The sequence below is a fragment of the Schistocerca piceifrons genome, chromosome 1 (genome assembly GCF_021461385.2).
Source record: "Schistocerca piceifrons isolate TAMUIC-IGC-003096 chromosome 1, iqSchPice1.1, whole genome shotgun sequence".
In the NCBI taxonomy this organism is placed as follows: Eukaryota; Metazoa; Arthropoda; class Insecta; order Orthoptera; family Acrididae; genus Schistocerca; species Schistocerca piceifrons.
Window position 1 is genome coordinate 1,205,951,245 of NC_060138.1, and position 24,617 is coordinate 1,205,975,861.

Genomic DNA, 24,617 nt, shown 5'->3' on the forward strand with positions numbered 1-24,617 from the left:
ACCAGCTGAGCTACCCAAGCACGAGTCACGGCCCGTCCTCACAGCTTTACTTCTGCCAGGACCTCGTCTCCTACCTTCCAAACTTTACAGAAGCTCTCGTGCGAACCTTGCAGAACTAGCACTCCTGAAAGAAAGGTTCGCAGGAGAGCTTCCGTAAAGATTGGAAGGTAGGAGACGAGGTACTGGCAGACGTAAAGCTGTGAGTACCGGGCGTGAGTCGTGGCTGGGTAGCTCAGTTGGTAGAGCACTTGCCCGCGAAAGGCAAAAGTCCCGAGTTCGAGTCTCGGTCCGGCACACAGATTTAATCTGCCATGAAGTTTCATATCAGCGCACACTCCGCTGCAGAGTGAAAATCTCATTCAGCATTAAAATAGCTGCTCAGTCAAAACCACACAAGCTACACACGGTTCTACGGAAACACTTCCACAAACAACTGGAACAATACTAAAACCAATGGCTGTCGATCAACAAGGACGAATCACAAGTCGACACACACGGAGAACCTAGAAGAGGTCAGCGACCAAATAAACGTCGTCCGATGAGACGACCGACCGAACGACTGGCCAAAGTCGTCCCTACTCATGTCACGTGTGTCGGCAACGTTTGGGCGAGTCATGGCTGTACTGACCTCAGTGCTGCTCTGTCTCGACTCCTTTGATGTCCGCTCGCAACTCGGACACATGAGGACCCGGAGAGACTGGCTCGGACCCAACCATGCAGAGGGAACACTTGCCCATTGGCCACCCGACACCTCTGCACACAAGCAACCGACCCAAGTCCCGCACGAAGACCAATTGAAGGGGCCCAGAAGCGGTCAGAAGACGAAATACACGTCGCCGAAGAGACGACCGGTCGAACGACCAACCAATGGTCGTACCCACTGAAGTCTCCCTCCGTCAGACACCGCATGTGTGTCGCTGGCGGTCGGGCGAGTACTGGCTGTGCAGGTCTCACTGGAACTCCATCCCGACTCAACTCCCGACACACGACGACCCGGAAATACTAGCGGTCGCTCCAATGATAGTACAACAGTTGCGAAAATAAGCGAAACACAAATTGAGGCAGTCGAGGCAGTCAGTCATGGGAGGCGGTGAAGTGTCTCACCAACATCAAACAACGCATGAAACTGGAACAAAAACACTAACTTTGTGGAGGGTATGAACTCAATAAAAATGGCTCTGAGCACAATGAGACTTAACTTCTGAGGTCATCAGTCCCCTAGAACTTAGAACTACTTAAACCTAACTAATCTAAGGACATCACACACATCCATGCCCGAGGCAGGATTCGAACCTGCGACCGTAGCGGTCGCTCAGATCCAAACTGAAGCGCCTAGAACCGAACGGCCACTCCGGCCAGCCTGAACTCAATAATAACGTAAATAAATAAGTACCTGAACTTACGCCAGCAACCACAGTGGCCGCCTGGACGGCACGACACGGAAGCCACTATTGCAGACGGGCCAGCAGCCAGATGACAGCGGCAGCCGAAGCGACCGACTTTGGAACCAGTGAGGTGGGAAACCGAAGTAGATAGCAGTAGAAGAGCGGGAAACGGGAGCTCACTGGTCCGCGCGCCCACAAAAGCGTGGTTCCAAAATCGATACAAAACAGAGCTGCAAATATAAGAACAACTATAATAACAAACAAACACGACGAATCGGGAGAAAAGCCTAAAAGCCAAAGTGACAGAGCACATAAGATTAAAGAGATGTTAGACAAAAATACAACTAAAACAGTAGCTACGGATGATTTGCATCTAAAAATTTGGCAGTAAGAGAAGGAGAGGTAAGGTGTGGTAGGAGATGATACTGTTAGGATCGGTACTCTTGTACAGACGTGTCCTGAAGAGCAAAAACATCTTGGTGTAAGATGCTTAGTCAGGATTACAGCTATGAATGCAACAGAAATAACAATGTACGTATATAAGAGAGCACGGTGAATCCGCACAGTTGCAGATGTAATAAATGTGATCGAGAAGTAAAGGGGCTTGAAACTAGGACTAGGGAAAGCGAGTAAAGAAATTAAACCTACCACAGGATTAATGTAACGTCATGGTCTTCGAAATGAAATAACGTAAACTGTGTCACGTTGGCTTTGTATCTTATTATATTTATTCTTATATTTGCAGTTTTGTTTTCTATCGATCATGTGAACCATATTTATGTGAGTGCACGGACCAGTCACCTCCCGTTTCCCGCTCTTTTGCGGCTATCTATTTCGGTTCCCCACTTCACTGGCTCCTACGCCACTCGCTTACGCCAACGCGATCAGCTGGTTCCTGGCCCGTCTGCAACACTCACTTCCGTGTCGTGCCGTCCAGGCGAGCACTGTGGGTGCTGGCGTAAGTTCAGGTATTTATTTACATTATTACTGAGTTCCTGTCAGGAATCGTCCCCAAAGTAAGAGTTGTTTGATATGAGTGTGACGCCCCCACTTCCTCCCCTCCCCAACCCATATGCAGCCCTTATTATGTGAGAACACCACGTTTCACAACTGTAGCTTTCATTTTGGCATATCACCCCCGTACTTGTACGCTAGTAGCCACGCCCCCTCCCCCCTCTTGTTGGCAGCTGGTGGCGCCTGAAGATGAAGTTTAATGCTTCGAAACCGGTCGTGGAACAGATTAAGAAATTACTGGCAACTGAAGCGGGTTTTTGTTCTATAAATACGTTTGCCAGTTGTGAATCTCTAACTTAATCAAATATTTTAAATCCTGTGTATAAGGAGACTGCAACTGCTGCTGGTGAAACCCCTAAGAGCCGCAGCTGCACCCTCTACTTATTACGGAAGTACTGTGCGCAACGCTCGAGGAATTTAAACTTATGCAACGTACTAGCATGGATTAATCTTCCTCTTTGCCTTGGCCTTTATCCCATGTCTTCACGCAGTCGACATTTTAATTTCTGTATTTGACAATGTTATTGGTACACCAGATGCCCTTCCAGTCGAGCTCCATTGTTGACTGGGAAAGAAAATCAAGCGACTCTAAGATGTGTGGTTAACTTTTTAAAGATATTTCGCTATCTTCTGGTATCTAGGGGACAACCATACTTCCTTCGCATCACCAAACTCATCGTCACAAAGATTAGACAGATTAAAATAAAATGCAGGCAGGACTCTGTTAAATTAAATAACGTTCAAAACACACAAGACTCTGTAAAATATATGAAATTTGTTATTCCTTTGAAGTTTCTCAGTTCACTCAACAAAAGCACAAATGTTTTTGCAAACGGTCAATAAGGGCAGCACCACGTTAGCGGCTGGTACTAAGTTCAGTTAAGTATCGCAAAGTAAATACAAGTCCACAGCGTGGGTCTAATGTTAATGTTACAAGGAAACTGACTCTCGAAAAATCAACTTAAATCGCGTTAACATGTGAAAATTTACAAGTCCATTTGTGGTTAACTGGAGATAAAGCGAAATATCAGTGTTTATAATCCCATTTTAAAGTCTCTCTCACGTTTATTTCTACTTTGGCGCCCCCCCCCCCCCTTCCCCGCAAAAAAAAAAAAAGAAAAAAAATTAGAGCTCACATGTGCCTGCCGAAAACTACTATGTGTCACACATGTCCCTTGCTGTCCACGGTAAAGTTTTAAATCTACAATGCTGTACCGCGGAGATTTCTTCAACGTTTAGAGCGCCGTCGCGCGAAAGTACTGTAAGCGCCGAAACTAAACTTTGACGAAGCGACTAACTCGCCTCACAGCCAACATAGTCGCAATACCTACCACTGCTCGGTACTAACTTAACCTGAGTCAAAATGACTGCCACTATCTATAACTTTTGTCCTGTCGTTACAAATTTCCAGGAACAAATCTCCCATACAGTGTTAATACATGTGACACATTAATCTAGAGTAGAATTTTCAAGGTTTTGAATTCTGTCCTCAAAAGTTCGCTGGCTAGACTATTAAAAAAAATTAACAGTTGCATCGGTGTGATATACCCGGTATCTCTCCTAAGGGGCGTCAGGTGCATTTTCTCTGGTGTTCCGGCAGATATTTACAGTTTCGGTTTTGCAACGTGGAGTCATTTCAAACAAACGCTAGTCATCGCGTCTTTCATACGATGCAAAGAGTCGGTTTGTTTCCCGTTACGAACAAAATCACTTTTAAAGTGGAATTTTAAGTGCCAGTTCGATAAAGCAGTCCCAAATTAGCCTACTGCGTTATTAGATTTATCGATATGGATTAACAGGAGAGTAAAATACGAAGAAAAGTCTGTACCCCAGCAACGACTGAGTAGCGCTTCTGTACGTCGGTAGCAGGCAGCTCGAGCCAGGGCCCTGCTGTAGCTCCTGAATTACTCGTCATTCTTCGCGGTTTGCTGTCCCTGTTAATACGCATCGATAAAAGGGATACAGCAAAAGACTTATTCGAAACAGTTCTCGGTAATGGGCACATAAAATCCCACTTCAATTATCGTTTTGTTTGTAACGGAAAACAAATCGGCGCTTTCAATCGACGCTGGAAATCGTATGAAAGACGAGTGAGCAGTATTTTTTTGGACTGACTCCAGCGTTGAGAAAAAGAATGGCAGATATCTGCCGAAATACCAGAGAAACCGCACCTGACTACTCTAAGGAGAGACACCTTGCATATGATATCCAAATTTGTTACTGAATAATTAAAAACACGATGAAATAAACAAATACACTCCTGGAAATGGAAAAAAGAACACATTGACACCGGTGTGTCAGACCCACCATACTTGCTCCGGACACTGCGAGAGGGCTGTACAAGCAATGATCACACGCACGGCACAGCGGACACACCAGGAACCGCGGTGTTGGCCGTCGAATGGCGCTAGCTGCGCAGCATTTGTGCACCGCCGCCGTCAGTGTCAGCCAGTTTGCCGTGGCATACGGAGCTCCATCGCAGTCTTTAACACTGGTAGCATGCCGCGACAGCGTGGACGTGAACCGTATGTGCAGTTGACGGACTTTGAGCGAGGGCGTATAGTGGGCATGCGGGAGGCCGGGTGGACGTACCGCCGAATTGCTCAACACGTGGGGCGTGAGGTCTCCACAGTACATCGATGTTGTCGCCAGTGATCGGCGGAAGGTGCACGTGCCCGTCGACCTGGGACCGGACCGCAGCGACGCACGGATGCACGCCAAGACCGTAGGATCCAGTGGTGTCGCGACAGGCGTGAATGGAGGGACGAATGGAGACGTGTCGTCTTCAGCGATGAGAGTCGCTTCTGCCTTGGTGCCAATGATGGTCGTATGCGTGTTTGGCGCCGTGCAGGTGAGCGCCACAATCAGGACTGCATACGACCGAGGCACACAGGGCCAACACCCGGCATCATGGTGTGGGGAGCGATCTCCTACACTGGCCGTACACCACTGGTGATCGTCGAGGGGACACTGAATAGTGCACGGTACATCCAAACCGTCATCGAACCCATCGTTCTACCATTCCTAGACCGGCAAGGGAACTTGCTGTTCCAACAGGACAATGCACGTCCGCATGTATCCCGTGCCACCCAACATGCTCTAGAAGGTGTAAGTCAACTACCCTGGCCAGCAAGATCTCCGGATCTGTCCCCCATTGAGCATGTTTGGGACTGGATGAAGCGTCGTCTCACGCGGTCTGCACGTCCAGCACGAACGCTGGTCCAACTGAGGCGCCAGGTGGAAATGGCATGGCAAGCCGTTCCACAGGACTACATCCAGCATCTCTACGATCGTCTCCATGGGAGAATAGCAGCCTGCATTGCTGCGAAAGGTGGATATACACTGTACTAGTGCCGACATTGTGCATGCTCTGTTGCCTGTGTCTATGTGGCTGTGGTTCTGTCAGTGTGATCATGTGATGTATCTGACCCCAGGAATGTGTCAATAAAGTTTCCCCTTCCTGGGACAATGAATTCACGGTGTTCTTATTTCAATTTCCAGGAGTGTATATTGTAAGACATCTTAGACTATTTTAGTACAATGCCGCTGATTTTATTTATTTATAGATTAATTTACATTAGATTTGGATTTTTCTCTCCTAGAATGGACATTCTCACACGTAATTCAAATTCTTATAGTATTGTTATAAAGCGCAGATGTATTATGGGCAAATGTAAAATTTTCTCAAAGTTCTCTACAGCCAGCATCAAGCTAGGACAAGCCAGACAAACAGGCAAGAAGCCGACATTGCGAATAGCTAAGCAAACCCGGACGTGCAAGCGAGAGGCCTCAATAGTAAACTCAGCAACGTGGTCTAAGCGAGAAGAAAACATAACGCCATTCTAACAGCAGAGCTTCATTTCGCAAGAGAGTAAAAGTTCCACAAGGACACCTATCAGCCTGCTAATAAGACAGAAAGGCAATAATCTAAAGCCCTGAAAGCCATTCTTGCGGAATGGGGTGGTGAAGATCGCTGATGAGTCAGGAAAAGTAGGTAACATTCGGTCATCGCCAGCCAGACATAAAAGCCTTGCCTCATCCGAGCAGTAATAAATACTCAGGTTTCTGACCCTCCTCTAAATTGCGTTGCAATATACCAGATACAGGACTGAACCTGTAACGTGCTGCTACAGTTCCTCAAGATGACTTCCGCCTTCGAAGTTCCTACCACTCTGGACTGCTGCACTCTGTCGCTGTGAGCTGTTGACCTCACAACCACTGATGACAACACTTAGAGACTTCTACCTCCGGCTTGCTGAGCCGAATTCCTGACATTTGGCTCAGCTTTTATAGCACCTATGTACGTACGTTGTGCCAAACATGATGTTAACGTACAATAAGTGTTACCTCCTGGGAGGAATTTTGAAATGTTTGACCGTGAGTTAACCAAGTGGAAAGAGGGAATTGAACATGAATTTCGTGACTATGGCAATTAATAGAAAGCGGAAAGACTTTACCTTAGGAAATAACGAAAGTAGTGAAAGTTATTCGTGAATGAAATATTAAACGGTCGCCAGCAGAATTAGGCATCATAATTTGAAACATTAAGCTCAAAGAATTTAAATATAATTTAGCGAAAGGGGATTTCATGCGTTCTCTCTTGGTAAAGCGCAATGAACACACACAAATAGCAGACGAACTGTCCTGCGGTAAGCAGTAGTTATCATTTGCATAAATTGGCAATCACAGAAAGATAATTAGCACTTATTCCTATTGATAATAATCACCACTTCAACCTTTAACCTATTCAGCACCAAAAGGTTATCAAAGACCTCACGAGACTTAATGAAGTGTGACAAGAGTCCTGGTTTAACTAACACACACACGTCACAAATGCAGAGGCCGGCCGAGGTGGTCGAGCGGTTCTAGTCGCTACAGTCTGGAACTGCGCGACGCTACGGTCGCAGGGTCGAATCCTGCCTTGGGCATGGACGTGTGTGAGGTCCGTAGGTTAGTTAGGTTTAAGTAGTTCTAAGTTCTGGGTGACTGATGACCTCACACGTTAAGTCCCATAGTGCTCAGAGCCATTTGAACAAATGCAGATAAATAACACTGTACAAACACTTTTTTACCCTCTCTCATTTATGGAAATACTTCAGATTTCTTTAGCAGCCGGCCGAGGTGGCCGAGCGGTTCTAGGCGGTACAGTCTGGAACCGCATGACCGATACGGTCGCAGGTTCGAATCCTGCCTCGGGCATGGATGTGTGTGATGTCCTTAGGTTCGTTAGGTTTAAGTAGTTCTAAGTTCTAGGGGACTGATGACCTCAGAAGTTCAGTCCCATAGTGCTCAGAGCCATTTGAACCATTTGAACAATTTTTTATCGTTAGCAAAACAAACTTTAGTTTACCTTTCTCATAATAGAAAAGAATATAGTGTGGACCCGTAAACAGTCACTTCCTTTATAAGCAAACTATGCACACATTTCATTAACAATTTGCATCATACTATTACTGATTTCCAACCCCACTTGAAATTATTTATCTTTTAATGCTTTACAGCAATTTACACTAACAATATTCTTAATTAACTTCAGAAATAAGTTCAAGGTAAAGTTAAGTTTCAAGTAGGTTCAAAATTGTGTGCCTCTTTCATTACTTGTGAAGCAAATGATTTTAACTAACAACATTTATGCCCTTTAGCACTAAAACTTTGGCGCATTCAAAGTAGAAACAATTCAAAGCAAAATAAAGTTTTTTATAAGTTACAAATTATGTGCCTCTCTCTTTACCTGTGAAATAAAAAATTTAACTAGCAAAATTTATATGCTTTAACACTGAAACTTAGACACATTCAAATAGAATCAAGTTAGTGGTTCTTCATAAACAGGATACTCGGTCTTTAGCACGTTTATGATAGGACCCTGCTTGGTGTCATGAACAGGACAGTTTCAAAGTTCAAACAAGAATTTTTACCATTGAAATTATTATTGAAAAACACTCATATCAATACATTGGTCCATACTGTGATACATATCTGAACTCCTGGTTCCACAGCGAAACATTGTCTCGAAATTTGGTACAAAATGCGAAGAAATTATGGTCGTACGTAAAGTACACAAGCGGCAAGACGCAGTCAATACCTTCGCTGCGCAGTGCCGATGGTACTGTTACCGACGACTGTGCCGCTAAAGCGGAGTTATTGAACGCAGTTTTCCGAAATTCCTTCACCAGGGAAGATGAATGGAATATTCCAGAATTTGAAACACGAACAGCTGCTAGCATGAGTTTCTTAGAAGTAGATACCTTAGGGGTTGCGAACCAACTCAAATCGCTTGATACGGGTAAGTCTTCAGGTCCAGATTGTATACCGATTATGTTCCTATCAGATTACGCTGATACAATAGCTCCATACTTAGCAATCATAAACAACCGCTCGCTCACCGGTAGATCTGTACCTACAGATTGGAAAATTGCGCAGGTCGCACCAGTGTTTAAGACGGGTAGTGGGAGTAATCCATTGAACTACAGACCTATATCATTGACGTCAGTTTACAGTGGGGTTTTGGAGCATATATTGTATTCAAACATTATGAATCACCTCGAAGGGAACGATCTATTGATACGTAATCAGCATGGTTTCAGGAAACATCGTACTTGTGCAACGCAGCTAGCTCTTTATTCGCACGAAGTAATGGCCGCTATCGACAGGGGATCTCAAGTTGATTCCGTATTTCTAAATTTCCGGTAAGCGTTTGACAGCGTTTCTCACAAGCGACTTCTAATCAAGCTGCGGGCCTATGGAGTATCGTCTCAGTTGTGCGACTGGATTCGTGATTTTATGTCAGGAAGGTCGTAGTTCGTAGTAATAGACGGCAAATCATCGAGTAAAACTGAAGTGATATCAGGTGTTCCCCAGGGAAGCGTCCTGGTACCTCTGCTGTTCCTGATCTACATAAATGACCTGGGTGACAATCTGAGCAGTTCTCTTAGATTGTTCGCAGATGGTGCTGTAGTTTACCGTCTAGGAAGGTCATCCGAAGACCAGTATCAGTTACAAAGCGATTTAGAAAAGATTGCTGTATGGTGTGACAGATGGCAGTTGACGCTAAGTAACGAAAAGTGTGAGGTGATCCACATGAGTTCCAAAAGAAATACGTTGGAATTCGATTACTCGATAAATAATACAATTCTCAAGGCTGTCAATTCAACTAAGTACCTGGGTGTTAAAATTACGAACAACTTCAGTTGGAAAGACCACATAGATAATATTGTGGGGAAGACGAGACAAAGGTTGCGTTTCATTGGCAGGACACTTAGAAGATGCAACAAGTCCACTAAAGTGACAGCTTACACTATACTCGTTCGTCCTGTGTTAGAATATTGCTGCGCGGTGTGGAATCCTTACCAGGTGGGATTGACGGAGGACATCGAAAGGGTGCAAAAAAGGGCAGCTTGTTTTATATTATCACGTAATAGGGGAGAGAGTGTGGCAGATATGATACGCGAGTTGGGATGGAAGTCATTAAAGCAAAGACGTTTTTCGTCGCGGCGAGATCTATTTACGAAACTTCGATCACCAACTTTCTCTTCCGAATTCGAAAATATTTTGTTGAGTAATCAGTGCTCGAACGGAACGGTTTAGGTGTTCGTCTTTCCCGCGCGCTGTTCGGGAGTGGAATGGTAGAGAGATAGTAAGATTGTGGTTCGATGAACCCTCTGCCAAGCACTTAAATGTGAATTGCAGAGTAATCATGTAGATGTAGATGTAGATATCCTGCAGTTCATGGAGCAGTGGCCCAATAGTGGTGGCAGGCACGTCGCGGCTAAGTGGGCCCATGCTCTTGAAGCTGAATGCTCTTTATAAATTCTTCTTGGCGACGTATTTCCTTCATTTCAGAGCCATTCCATGATAACAAGATCACCATACGACAGCCAAAACCACATCCGAGGGAATTTCAACATAAATTGGCTTCCAAATGCCTCACTTGGCACCCGCGTTGTTAATAGTACAACGTCTAGCCACTGACTGCGTAATGTGCTCTCTCTCTCTTGCCGCCCAGACTGACCGCCAGATCCACGCGCCAAGCCCCTTCCGTGGCGGAGGGGGTTCCCTACGTCTTTTAAGTTACATCATACAATTTCCCTAAGTATGAACCAGTATTAAAATTACAGATTCTCTTTTATCAACAGACATAATTTAGAAAATTCCATTATTTTTAAACATCTTTTAAGCTTTTATATTACATACTTTACAAATATCAACTTTCTTTTTACAACTCAATCAACTTAATCAGTAAAGAATGACATCTTCATAGAATTACACAGTATAAACTACTTACAATCGATACTGGTATTACACGTTCACCTGTCGCAGTTTTACGGAGGCGTGTGCGACGGTACCTAACGGTCAGCAATAGTGTACTTGCTTTTCTAAACATCATCCCATACGAGCATATCAGTAGATTCTTTGACGCCTGTTTAAAAAGTACACCTCGATGTAATTTTAAGGCCGAGACGAGCACGTCTGCTTTCATGCCGCGCAGCTAATTCGTAGTCAGTCTATGCATTGGCTACAGCCGGCCGGAGTGGCCGTGCGGTTCTAGGCGCTAAAGTCTGGAGCCGGGCGACCGCTGCGGTCGCAGGTTCGAATCCTGCCTCGGGCATGGATGTTGAACGTCCCCTCAGAAAAATTAATGAATTATGGTGCTGATAAACCTCTTACGTCATTTACTTTTCAAACAGCTGAGCAAAACTGAACGTTCTCAGACATTACTCTCTTTACTTATTCTGATCAACACTAAACTGACACACAATATTTTTTAGCACAACGCAATCTGACTTTCAATAATCCCTACAAAAAATGGCCTTCACTAACATTAACCTATAACTTTCACAAATCACTTACCTCACAAAAATCTTCGTTACTCGAACTACTGCAATGCAGCGAGTGCCACTGCTGCCAGCTAAATAAAAGATTCCAACTACGGAAGCCACTAACTACTGATAGGCATAGTTAGCAAATGAAAGATTTTAATAGAGAACAAACAATGTATTTACCTTAGTAATCATAATATATATAGCAGTTCATGACATCCGTTCTTACAAATGTACTGTTTCCGATGGACGCACGTCCAGATTATCCATTCTCAAAAATCCGCCATCTCACTTCCCCATATCCACCACTGCTGGCAGCTCACCTCCAACTGCGCAACGCTACGCACTGTTAACAGCCAACTGCCCAACACTGCAATGGCGAATATTACTCCAACAATCTAAACCAACCACAGCTTTCACACAGCACAGCCAGTGATTTTCATACAGAGGGCTACGTGGCGTTACCAATAAGAAAAACCTAAACAGCCTACTTACATAGCCCCCATGCTCCCCACAAAAAATTTTACAAATTGTTTTGGGCACTGGCCAATACAGATTTGAAATTTTTTTTCATAATTTTAATAACAAAGAATTCAAATGCACACACTTATTGATACAACGTTGGTCAAAGGTAAAATTTTCTCACTATCCATAACGACAGTCCTGATCGTTCATCACAGTAAAATTGCAGTGTTTTTCTCAAATTCTGAGCAGTAAAAGAAAGTGCGCACGGAAGTAGTGGATTTCCATACAGTCTTGAAGAAGTAGTGTTGTCCTTCCAACGGAAAGACAGTGCTGACTCTTGACATGAAGACAGGTAATGGGCCACAACAGGGCAAACCCACCGCAGAATCAGCCGAAGTTTCGAAGAATATTGGTAGGTAGGTCATCACAGAGCAGACCCACTGTAGTCCTGGTAGAGATTATGGTATTGGTGGGCCACCAGAGGTGCAGACCCGCTGCAGTCCTTGTAGAAATAATGGTATTGGTAGGCAATCAAAGATGCAGACCCACTGTAGTCCTTGTAGAGACGGCCAGCAGCCGTCTGTTGCGACTGTGCAGGTGCACAATCACCATCGATGAGTCTTGCGGACAATATAGCAAGTCCATAAACCACCACTTGTGCACTCACAAAGTTTTTGGAATTGTCCTTAGAACCAGCAATGCTGTTAACCAGTCCCTTGCTGAATTATTAACACATGTGCAAACACTAACAGTTCCAACTTGTCACATACTGTGCATCTACTATGACCATCAGAAATGTGTGCAGTGAAATGTAACTTAATTTGATGGTGTCTATACAATTATAAATTTACAACATAAGAATACAATTAAAAGGGTACAAAATACATCATTAAAGAAAATAACAATACAGATAACATTTGTGGTAATGCAGGCTTTACAAAAGAATCAAAATAACATATACATCAGTGTTACAGGAATTATGACATAAGTAAATACATAAAAGGTCAGAATAACTGTCGAAACATCAACTTCACATGTGAGCATTAAGACAAAACAGAATAAATAATGTCTAAACATCTTTACAAAGTAAATAACATATTATAAATGCAAATTATATTTGAGGATAACAGTATTCCTCATCATAGTGAATGTAGCTGAGTATTAGAAAAATTCTACAACGTAAGTCTTATCAGATAAACACATAAAGACAGAAAGAACACAAATACACAAGGGTACACAAACACATAGCGGAATAATACAACAGGAAAGGACAGGGTTTGTTTTACTGCAGTATTTTGCAAACAAAACTTTCTTTACTTCTTGGGGATCTCTCTTCATTCATCATTATTCCGAAAAAGTCCTATCTATACCTCCTTTCTGTATTCTATTCATATTTCTTTCAAAATAATTATTTCTCAGTGTACAACACTCATTTTGCCACAAATCTTTTTCATATAACTTCTCAATGCATTCTTTCCCTATTCTCCATAGTTAGTTTCTTATATAGTCTACCCCCTCTTAAGCTAACTTAAATCTACTGAGCTCAGATGCTAAACTAAGGGATGAGGCAACGTAGCAGTGCAGAACAATTAACACAAACAGGAATGACAAAAAAATGGAAATTGGCAAAGCAAGCTACAGTAAATCTAAATTACCACGCAAATGCAACATTACAACTAATATGAGCCAATGTGCAGCAACAAGAAAAATAAATCAGTAGTAAAACTAGCTTAACAGAGCAATACAAAGTGAAATTTAGTAGCACTATGCCTGGCAAACAGCAGCAAATGCAATAACTTATACCTCAATATGACTTAGCTCAAGCAGAAAAAATATTACACTCATGACAACAATGCAGATAAGGGAAATGTCTATTCATATCTTAATGTCTATGTAATTAAAGTGATGCACCACAACTTATTCTACGAAAAAATTACCAAGTAGTTGAAAAGAAAATTATGTATGCAAGTCCTGTGAAGGGAAATGTCTTTTTGTGCTCCTTCGTTTTTTTTAAGTAGATCATAAAGTTATTATTTACTGGATCTTTAGGCATAAATATCTATATTAGTACATCTATTAAATTTTATTTTAACCAATGCTGCTGCAGCTAGAAACTTGATATTAAACAAAATGAGCAAATATATATACAAAGCAACATATGAAACGTCATTCACTAGGCAAATGGCGTCTCCAAAGGCAAAAAAATTTTCTCAACTAGAAAGACAGTAGATGTAAAATGTTTCTCATCATTTCATTAGGCATTTTAGTAAATATTATAAATTAAGAGCTCCACAATATAATCATATGTTTTCAAGTTTGAGTGTGTCGTATTTGCGATGCTTTCTACAAAGAAATGTCAATAGCGAGGATAATGGCCTCCTTTTTTCTCCACCTGTGCGTCTGAAAGGCACACACTAATGGCTTTTTTCCAGGTGACTGTTGTGCAGCTGGGTGCCCACGACACATTACGTGAAGGTGGTCACTCAACTTTCTTACCGAAATATTTACGACATCAGTTTGCACTACAGTGACAGTCTCATATAAAATTTCACAGGTCGAGAATTTGCGTTACAAATGAGTAGAAACAAAATCCTATGAATATAACATTGTGCAAAAATTTTCGCCTGCATTGTGATACATTCACGCATTTACACTCATTTCATAAATCTTAAAGTATGATTCTTGGTTTCCAACATCCTTTTCTTAAGTCAGAGTCCCTAACCAGTACTCATTATTCCTTACCTTATTACACATATAAATATTCGTCGACACTTCTTCAATATTTCATCATAATAAATACGTAGCATAATCAAATTCCTCATATAGCATCAGCTTATTGATCATAAACATACCTCAACGGCATAATACACATTGTCATCGTAATAATAACATCATAAAAACTCAGCCAAATCTCAGAAACATCTTAGCTTTCTGCAATAATTTCAAAACCCAAAAAAATTCTCTGCTCATTTCAATAGTGTCGTCTACCTCAATCATACTTTAAAAATCGTGATCCCATACCAGATATATCATTCAAAGCTCTCATAGTATCACAATGGATTCGAGAAAAATATGAACAGTTCCAGAAGTGCAGACAAAATACAATTTCATACGTGTGAAGTTATCCAACTGTGTAATTGTGTAAACATCTGTCACTGATGTAGTAAAATAAATGTTTGTCTCTCTCAGTTAAATGATCAGATAGCTGTGTAATTTATGTGTTAGCGAAATATGGTACCGATGTGTAAAGTTGTATAAGCAAATACCATATTAGCTAGGGCTCCTTGTGCTTGCCAAACACATGGTACACAAAGTAAGCGTGTACCCCCCTGAGGATGTGACAATCGTGAATGACCGATCGCATTCTTTCAGCTGGTTCATTCTCTAAGTAGCCACACATAAATTCTAATCTGTGCTCTAATGACCAGTTGGGAGGAAAACAATGAGAGAATTGATGGAGCCACGCTTATGGATGAATGCCGTACCAGAATTCTTTAATGTTTTGAATTTACGTGTAGTAATGAACAGCTTATAGTCAAAATCATCGTGTCGGCGAGTAGCATATCGGTCATTGTTACGTCGTATCGGCGGTTCCATCGCAAAATTCGGTGCACCTTGCCAATTTCTTTCATAATTTCCGAAATGCCCTATGTTATTATTTTGTGGCTTTTCCCTATTTCTAAGTCCCTCTTGAAATGGCTCTGAGCACTATGGGACTTAACATCTGTGGTCATCAGTGCCCTAGAACTTAGAACTACGTAAACCTAACTAACCTAAGGACATCACACACATCCATGCCCGAGGCAGGATTCGAACCTGCGACCGTAGCAGTCGCGCGGTTCCGGACTGAGCGCCTTAACCGCGAGACCACCGCGGCCGGCTAAGTCCCTCTTCCCGTGTTGGAGCGCGAGTTTCCTCTGAAATATGTAATTTTTGTATTACTTGTGCCAACTGATCTTGTACTTCCCGGATTTCTCTTTTGTGTTGCATATTAATTCGATTCCGATTTTGTTTGAATTTCTTAATTTATTCATACTCTTCTGTGTCAGTGATGGCTACAGGTCTTGTGTCATTCAGATCATCATATACCTTTGCAGATAAGTTAGTGAACTGATCCGAAAGTTCGACTACTTTCTCCGATAGTGTACTTATTTCCTCAGCGTGTTTTTCTGAACCAAGTTTCAGAGTGTCCATTGGTGTTGAAATCGTATCTACTGCGTCCTTTAAGTTTTCCTGAGTTTTTGTAAGTTGCATAACCGAATCGGTAGATGCAACTGAGTCAATTTTAGCTTGCAAGGTCTCATGATTTTCATGAACAATTTTGTGTTTTTACGTCATTACAGGCTTTTTGACATTTCGATTCGATTTTATGTAACTCAGTAATTAAATCTTCACGTGTTTGTTCAAGCGCATGTTCCACTGAGTCTAACTTTTGAAGATTTTGTTCAATTGCGTTTAATTGTTGCTGTGTTTGTCTCTGGTGTTGTTCCATTGTGTCTAACTTTTGAAAATTTTGTCCCATTTGTTTCTGATTTTGTTCAAGCATTGTGTCTAACTTTTGTAGCCTTTGTCCCATTTGTGGCATTAACTGTAATAACAATGCACTGGTGTCTGAAACATGTTCCTCAGTGCTTTTCGGCAGTGACGTTGCACCGGCAACATTCACATTTTGACAAGCAGAAAATGTGTCTTGACTTATCTGAGAAAACGGTGAGGACCCAAATCCTGAATCTGCAGTATCTGCAATATTGTGTCCTGTCATTCCCGATTCCTGAGGCGGGCTGTTGCCGACCGATCGATCGATAATGCTGCCCTGTTCACTATTTGTTTCACTGTCTACACCATTGTCTGCTGCCCGCTCCATTTGCCTATGCTCAGTTACCAAATTACTATGTTGAACATCAGTTAATTCATTACACAGTGGCGCTAACACACTGCTTTCGTCTTCATTGTCATTTCTCAGTTTACTTTGGAGCCTAGTATTACGTTTTTCACACGCCATAATTGACACAATATTTCACACGATAACACAGAAAAGCACAATTTGAAGAGCAAAAATAAGAAAACACATTAACATAGCACTGAAAATAATATCTAGTTAATCTCAAGCGCAGCTGCGAAATACTTGGTGCAAATCTACATGCATGCCACAACAACAATGAAAGACTGCAAACTACAAAGGAGATTCTCTCTACAATTACGCACTAGCAATAAACATAAGCTACACTAATTACACTAACTACAAGAAAAATCAGAAATTCCAGTGAGGTATCCTGGCAGGGTCATCATATGAAACATCCCCTTGGAAAAATTAATGAATTACTGTACTGATAAACCTCTTACGTCATTTGCTTTTCAAACAGCTGAGCAAAACTGAACGTTCTCAGACATTACTCTTTACTTATTCTGATCAACACTAAACTGACACACAATATTTTTAGCACAACGCAATCTGGCTTTCAATAATCCCTACAAAAGAATGTCCCTGACTAAAATTAACCTATACCTTTCAAAAATCACTTACCTCACAAAAATCTTCGTTACCCTACAAAAAATGGCCTTCACTAACATTAACCTATAACTTTCACAAATCACTTACCTCACAAAAATCTTCGTTACTCGAACTACTGCAATGCAGCGAGTGCCACTGCTGCCAGCTAAATGAAAGATTCAAACTACGGAAGGCACTAACTACTGATAGGCATAGTTAGCAAACGAAAGATTTTAATAGAGAACAAACAATGTATTTACCTTAGTAATCATAATATGTATAGCAGTTCATGACATCCATTCTTACAAATGTACTGTTTCTGATGGACACACGTCCAGATTATCCATTCTCAAAAATCCGCCATCTCATTTCCCCACATCCACCACTGCTGGCGGCTCACCTCCAACTGCGCAACGCTACGCACTGTTAACAGCCAACTGCCCAACACTGCAATGGCGAATATTACTCCAACAATGCAAACCAACCACAGCCTTCACACAGCACAGCCAGTGATTTTCATACAGAGGGCTACGTGGCGTTACCAATAAGAAAACGTAAACAGCCTACTCACAATGTGTGTGATGTCCTTAGGTTAGTTAGGTTTAATTAGTTCTAAGTTCTAGGGGACTGATGACCTCAGAAGTTAGGTCGCATAGTGCTCAGAGCCATTTGAACCATTGGCTACAACAGTGATTTAATAAAATACACAGAAATACAAAATAAAAGTTAAATGAATAATTTAATAACGAGGTTCTATGCTAACGTCTGTAATTGATGTAGACACAGAGGACTACGTTAAATAATGTTTACTCAAGAAAAGACATCTTAAATGAACGAGGAGTAGGCGCAAATTTTCTGGTTGGCTACAAATTTCACTGGGCGCAGTTTACAGTGAAAATGGAGGCAGAAAATACCCTTATCAAATGCAGCAAAGTGACGTTGAGTGGGTTACGAGAATGGTAACAAAATCCCAAACTAAATACTCATCAAAGATATGCAAAAACTAAGTCCATTTCGTAAACACAATACACAAAACACTCACCAGCTCAAAAAAGTGTTGAGTTCAAAATGATGATTTACTAATTATCACACATGATACAAAGAATAGTAACTCATTCTCTGTCTATCCTCAGTTCTGTACTACGAGCGGAAAAACGTGGCCCTACACTGGAGCACATTCAGACCTCTCGAAACATCCCTTCAGAAGTTAGAGCTCTGTGCGGCTGTTTACGGCCCAGAAGTTACAGTCTTGTAATGGCCATTTACTGCTCACAATCTATCACTCACATAATCGAATACCAGTCGTTACCACAGGTAGGTCTGTCTCCTTACAGAGCTCGTATCAAAGTGCCAGAATCACTCCCTTGAGCTCTTCACTCGAAAATTTTCCACTTGACTTCCGTAGTGTTCTGCTACTCTCTGCTTTTCCATTGGCTGAAGGCCACCCCAAGAAAATACATCGTCCTTACATTCCATGTACATCATTTGACTCGAATTGACCACTTACCAGACTAAACTACATATTGCAACTGTATTTAAATAAAGGAATTTCATATAAATTGGATCACACTCAGATCATTCAAAATAAATACAAAAATAGGCTTGGCTAAATAATTAAGCCAGTATACTTGTGCAAGTGTTCTTATGATAAATGACAACAGATTGTCGTTAAATAGTTTTTAAACAGTTGTGTGGACCCGATTGTTAGAAGCGTCTTTTCACAGTCTTTCACAAAGGCGGTGCTAACTAACACATGCGTTTAACCACTTCAAAAGTTTTCTAATAGACAGTGACCAGTATGTCGTCCTGAACGGGGTAACTTCAACAGAAACAAGAGTAACTTCAGGTGTGCCCCAGGGCAGCGTAATAGGTCGTCTGCTTTTTACCATTTACATAAACGATCTGGTTGATTGTATTGACAGCGGCCTTAGACTGTTCGTCGATGAAGCTGTAGTCTACAGGAAAGTAGTATCACACGAATGTTGTGAACAAATCAATGAGGATTCGCAGAAAATAAATTCGCGGTGTAATAACTGGCAGTTATCTCTCAGTATTAGTAAATGTAACCTGCTGCGTATAACAAGGGGAAAATCCCCATTAATGTATGAATACAAAATAAATGATCAGTCTTTGGAAGCGGTAACGTCAGTCAAGTATCCGGGTGTGACTATTCGAAATGATCTCAAATGGAATGATCAGATTACACAAGTAACGGGTAAGGCGAACTCTAGATTGCGGGTTATTGGTAGAATCCTGAAGCGATGCAGTCCTTCGAGAAAGGAAATACCTTACAATACGTTAGTTCGTCCAGTCTTAGAGTATTGTTCGTCTGTATGGGACCCTTACCTGTTGGGTCTGATTCAAAAGATTGAGAAGGTCCAAAGAAGAGCGGCAAGATTCGTGACTGGTACATTTAGCCATCGCGAGAGCGTTACAATTCTCATTGAAAGTTTTAAGTGGGACACGACGCGCTAAACAGAAGGGGCTGCTCACTAAATTCCAAAACGCAATCTTCACCGAGGATGTAGAGCATATATTATTACCACCAACTTTCAGATCGCGTAATGATCATCATTCAAAGATAAGGGAAATAAGAGCTCGTACTGAGGCGTTCAGACAGTCGTTCTTCCCTCGTGCAAACCGCGAGTGGAACAGAGGGGGGGAATATGACTCTGGCGCGAATTGTGCGCTCCGCTCCGCTTGGTGGCTAGCGGAGTATATATGTAGATGTAGAAAATTTAGTTTTATCAACCGTAGTTAGTATTTAAATATAGTTCCTGCCAAAAGAGTAAACTTCTGATTACATAAATACACAAGAATGACAAAATGTGACATATGTATAAAGCATTCGTTTGCTACGTAATTGTGTCCTGAGAAAAATTGTCATAGTGACAATATATAAAATACGTACTAAATCAAGGAACAAAACAAATACTGACGCAGCTTTCAGAGATGATCGCTACAGTGTAGTTTTATGGTATTCTTGAAACCGCATGAAGCGCTTAAAAGTTGTCAATTCAGAGGTTTGGTGTTCTCAAGATACCGAAATAATCGTTGTGTCATTAGATGCGGCTCATTTTAATGCATCGCCTATATATTCTGATTTGTTTTAATATCTGATCGTAAATTATTATAGACTCTCAAAGAGCGGTAAAAAGCCATCTTTCAACTTGTCTGTCGTTTCTTGGAGCCTTGTCTGCATCACAAAGGCCAGGCAAGCAACAGCCGTCCAAATTGCCAGCTTTGTGACTTACCTGTTTCTGGCGACGCTGCTCGACTCTGCACGGGCTGGGCTTTACCGGTTGCTGCGGGTTGCCCAACCGCGCGGCGCTTTGGCTGAGCGGCCACTCTGCGCCGTGTGCCCCAGGCCCGCTCAAGCAAATTCACCTCAGTTCCTACCAACTGTAGGCGACCAAATCGCTCGCCTGCATAGGCGTAGCGCTATATGCGGTAACCGCTGCTGCCCTCGACTAGTACCCGTAACCATCCCCGGCCTACATTGGTGGAAGGGACATGCTGTTGTCCATCTCCACAACGTGCAGAGTTGCTGAAAGATTACTGACGCACACCCTGTGGATGTGCACGAGAGTGGTGGTACGCCTGCTGTAAGGCTGCGTCGGACGCTACTGAGACACACTGGTCACCAGACGCCCTGTTTACGCGAATGGACGCTATCGAGTCAAGGCTGAAGACGACAGAGTTCCGAGCCACTACAAGATCGTCATCAAATGGAGCTGTTACAGGTACATCAATTTCTGGACAACACGCATTTCCACGCTAAGTCGAATCCTGCCTCGGGCATGGATGTGTGTGATGTCCTTAGGTTAGTAAAGTTTAAGTACTTCTAAGTCTAGGCGACTGATGACCTCAGATGTTCAATTCCATAGTGCTCAGAGCCATTTGAACCATTTAGGCATAATTTAATTCAATGTTCATGAAACAAAAAGGTCATTATTAGAGATTGGATGATATGCATTTGCATGTTGCATATGCATTTGCATATATGGCTCCTTATCACCGGTTATTGCATATTTTAACCAAAAACTAGTGACGATGCAAATTTTCGCTCTATTATTTTAAAAATTTAGACGGGCGGTCTCCAGACTGACCGCAACCTGGAACTACGTGCAATCGCTAATCGAGACGCCACTGCCCAGCGAAATCATTACAGTAGAGGAACAGGAACAGGCAGACAGCTTCAATGCTCCTGCGCCCTTGCCCCTGGTTAATCCCCTCTGCAATCTTACGGTAGGCGTCGTCAACAAATAAATTAAACTAGGTAAGCTTTTAGTCACACGCCCGTTGTTTCAGTTTAGCTTTCTACTTACTTTTACACAGTTGAACGTGTTTACGACGTGTAGTGTGTAACGTGTTATGCGCCATGCCGCCCGAAAAAAGGAAATGTCGTTTCGTGGGTAGCTGACCATCTTGGAACATTTATATATGATGTAATTGTTCTATATTGTCGAGTTTGCGAGAAAAACGTTTCGTGCAAAAAAAGTTTCAAATGGACCAGATGTCAAGACAGACGAAAGGACTACAACAACTTCTGACAACAGTAAGTTGCAGTAGCAGGGATATGTCCAAAGGTAACCAAAACAGTCGGTCTAACATGGCTCTATGTGAAGCATTCATTGCAAGCACTATTCCTCTTCACAAACTTAAAAATCGTATATTCAAATGCTTCGTGCGCAAATATTGCTTAAATCAATATATACCAGATGAATCAACATTCCGTAAAAATTACATAGCGACAATTTACGTAAATGTTCTGGAAGGAATAAGCAATGAACTCAAGGACAGCATTATCTGGATTTCAGTTGACGACACTACAGACACTTGTGGCAGATACATTGCAAATTTAATTGTTGGTGCTTTAAAAGAAGAGCCTTTATCTTCCTATTTAGAGGTCTGCAAAGAACTTGAAAAAATAGATCATTCTACGATCGCCAGATTTGTGAATGAGAGTATTTAGAAAAATATTTCCAGAATCTACTGCACATGAAACGGTGTTTGTGTTTATTTCAGATGCTGCTCACTGTATGATCAAAGCAGGAAAAGCTCTCCGAGTATTTTATTCCGATTTTTTTCATTTGACGTGCTTAGCTGATGGAGTAAATCGCCTTGCTGTAGAAATACGTTCCACGTTTGTGAATGTAGATAAACCGACTTAAGCCACAAACAAAGTGTTTTTAAAGGCTCCTGCTCGCATCAAACCGACAAAGAAAATCTACCAAATGTACATCTACCTCCCGAAACAGTGTTAACTCAATGTGGTACGTGGGCAGATGCTGTGTTGTTTTACAATGAACATATCGAAGCCATTAGAGGTGTAGTAAACGACTTGGATAGTGCACAGGATTTGGCAGCTTTCCAGTGCAAGGAAGCTTTTAATCATTTCGCTATTAAAAATGACATAGTTGTGATTAGCACTTATTTTTCCCATATACCTGCAAGTATTAAAAAGGTTAAAACTCAAGGTTTGGCGTTGAATACATCTATTCAGTTAATGAATACTATTATTATAGTGAACTCCTCATTGGTGGAGGTACTCCCGAGAAAGCTTCAAGAAAAGTTTGAAAACATTTTACACAATAACCCAGGCATTTAACCCTTGTGACAAATTGATAGTTTTATTAATGCGATGGGTGAACTTTTACTAAAAACAATACGTGTCAGCATAGCACCCAAATTCAGATACTGTCCAGTTATCCCAGTTGATGTAGAACGGTCCTTGTCTGCTTATAAAAATGTTTTGAGTAATCTAAGACACAATCTTACTACCGAACATTTGGAACAGTACTTTGTCGTTTAAAGTAGTAGGAAAATGTAAAATAAATAGTAAATGATGCTTTGGTCCAATAGTTTTAATCAAAAGTTAAGTTCTAAGAAAATTCATGATTGTATGTTGTTTTTTAAATGAAATATTACGGAGCTTTTGCGTGTGCCCCTCTGTGTGAGATATATCTCGAAGTTGCTCCCTGTACATATCGACTGTCTCGGTGCGACTCACTCGCATCACATCCGCTTGTTACCAACAACAACAGCAATGAAGGAACAATTCTTAAAACGCGGCATGCGTCCCCAGTTTGCAAATTTTTAGAAAATAATCCCAATAATGCCCTCTTCCTATCCTCTACCAGAAAGTATTCAGAAAATGATAGCGTTATAAATGTACCGATTTTACACGTGGCCGGTGTGCTTCCTCGTAACTGATATGCGCAGGATCGACTTTGAGCTATAATGTACGCAGTACCTACTATGTTTATTTATTTTTTGATCTTTCATGTTTCGACACTTTCCATGCATTTTAAGCATTTTACATGCATATTTGTACGCATATTTTAAGGTTTTTATGATGCAGGCATATGTTCAGTCAGGTGCCGGAAGGTTTCTTGCTTAATGGTAGCCCACGGCGTGATGCACTGAGGAGAGGTCGGTAAGGCCTGGCACAAAGTCGGCGTTCCAAAACATCCGAAAAGTGTTCCATAGGATTCAGGTCAGGACTCTGTGCAGGCCAGTCCATTACAGAAATGTTATTGTTGTGTAACCAGTCTACCACTTGCTTTGCATTATGAGCAGGTGCTCGACTGTGTTAAAAGATGCAGTCGCCATCCCCGAAGCAAGAAGGTGCTTAAAACATCAATGTAGGACTGTGCTGTGATAATGCCACGCAAAACAACAGTGGGTGCAAACCCCCTCCATGAAAAACATGACCACACCATAATAACTCCGCCTCCGAATTTTACTGCTGTCATTACACACGCTGGCAGATGACGTTCACCGGGCATTTGCCATACCCCAGCCCTGCCATCGGATCGCCACATTGTGTACCATGATTCGTCACTACACACAACGTTTTTCCACTGTCCAATCGTCCACTGTTTATGCTCCTTACACCAAGCGAGGCGTCGTTTGGAATTTACAGGCGTGATGTGTGGCATATGAGCAGCCGCTCGACCATGAAATGCAAGTTTTCTCACCTCCCGCCTAAATATCATAGTTCTTGCAGTGGATCCTGACGCAGTTTGGAATTCTTTTGCGATGGTCTGGATATATGTCTGCGACCCTCTTCAACTGTCGGCGGTCTCTGATGACACAAGTGACACCCAACCACCTTCGAAGTCTGTGAGTTCCGCGGAACGCCCCATTCTGATCTCTCACAATGTCTAACGACTACCGAAGGCGCTGATATGGAGTAACTGACAGTAGGTGCCAATACAATGCACCTAATATGGAAAACGTACATTGTTGGGGGGGTCCGGATCTTTTTATCACAAAGTGTATATAAAAATTTAGAGATAACAAAATGAAATATTTACTACATAATTATAGGGTGAATGTGTTGCTAGTGTATGTGATTCAGCTGACCACGAAGAGCTGTAGGTTTGTACATGAGTTGAGCTTTTGTTTGTGGATACATGGCAATGTAAAATAATGAAGGCT

General features: G+C 42.0%; 1 non-coding gene across 1 annotated transcript; it reads left to right on the forward strand.

Annotated features, from left to right (window-relative positions):
- The first annotated feature begins 221 nt into the window (after nt 1-221).
- Nucleotides 222-296, forward strand: Trnas-cga. The gene has a single exon. It is a non-coding gene; the product is annotated as a tRNA-Ser (tRNA).
- The last annotated feature ends 24,321 nt before the right edge of the window (nt 297-24,617 follow it).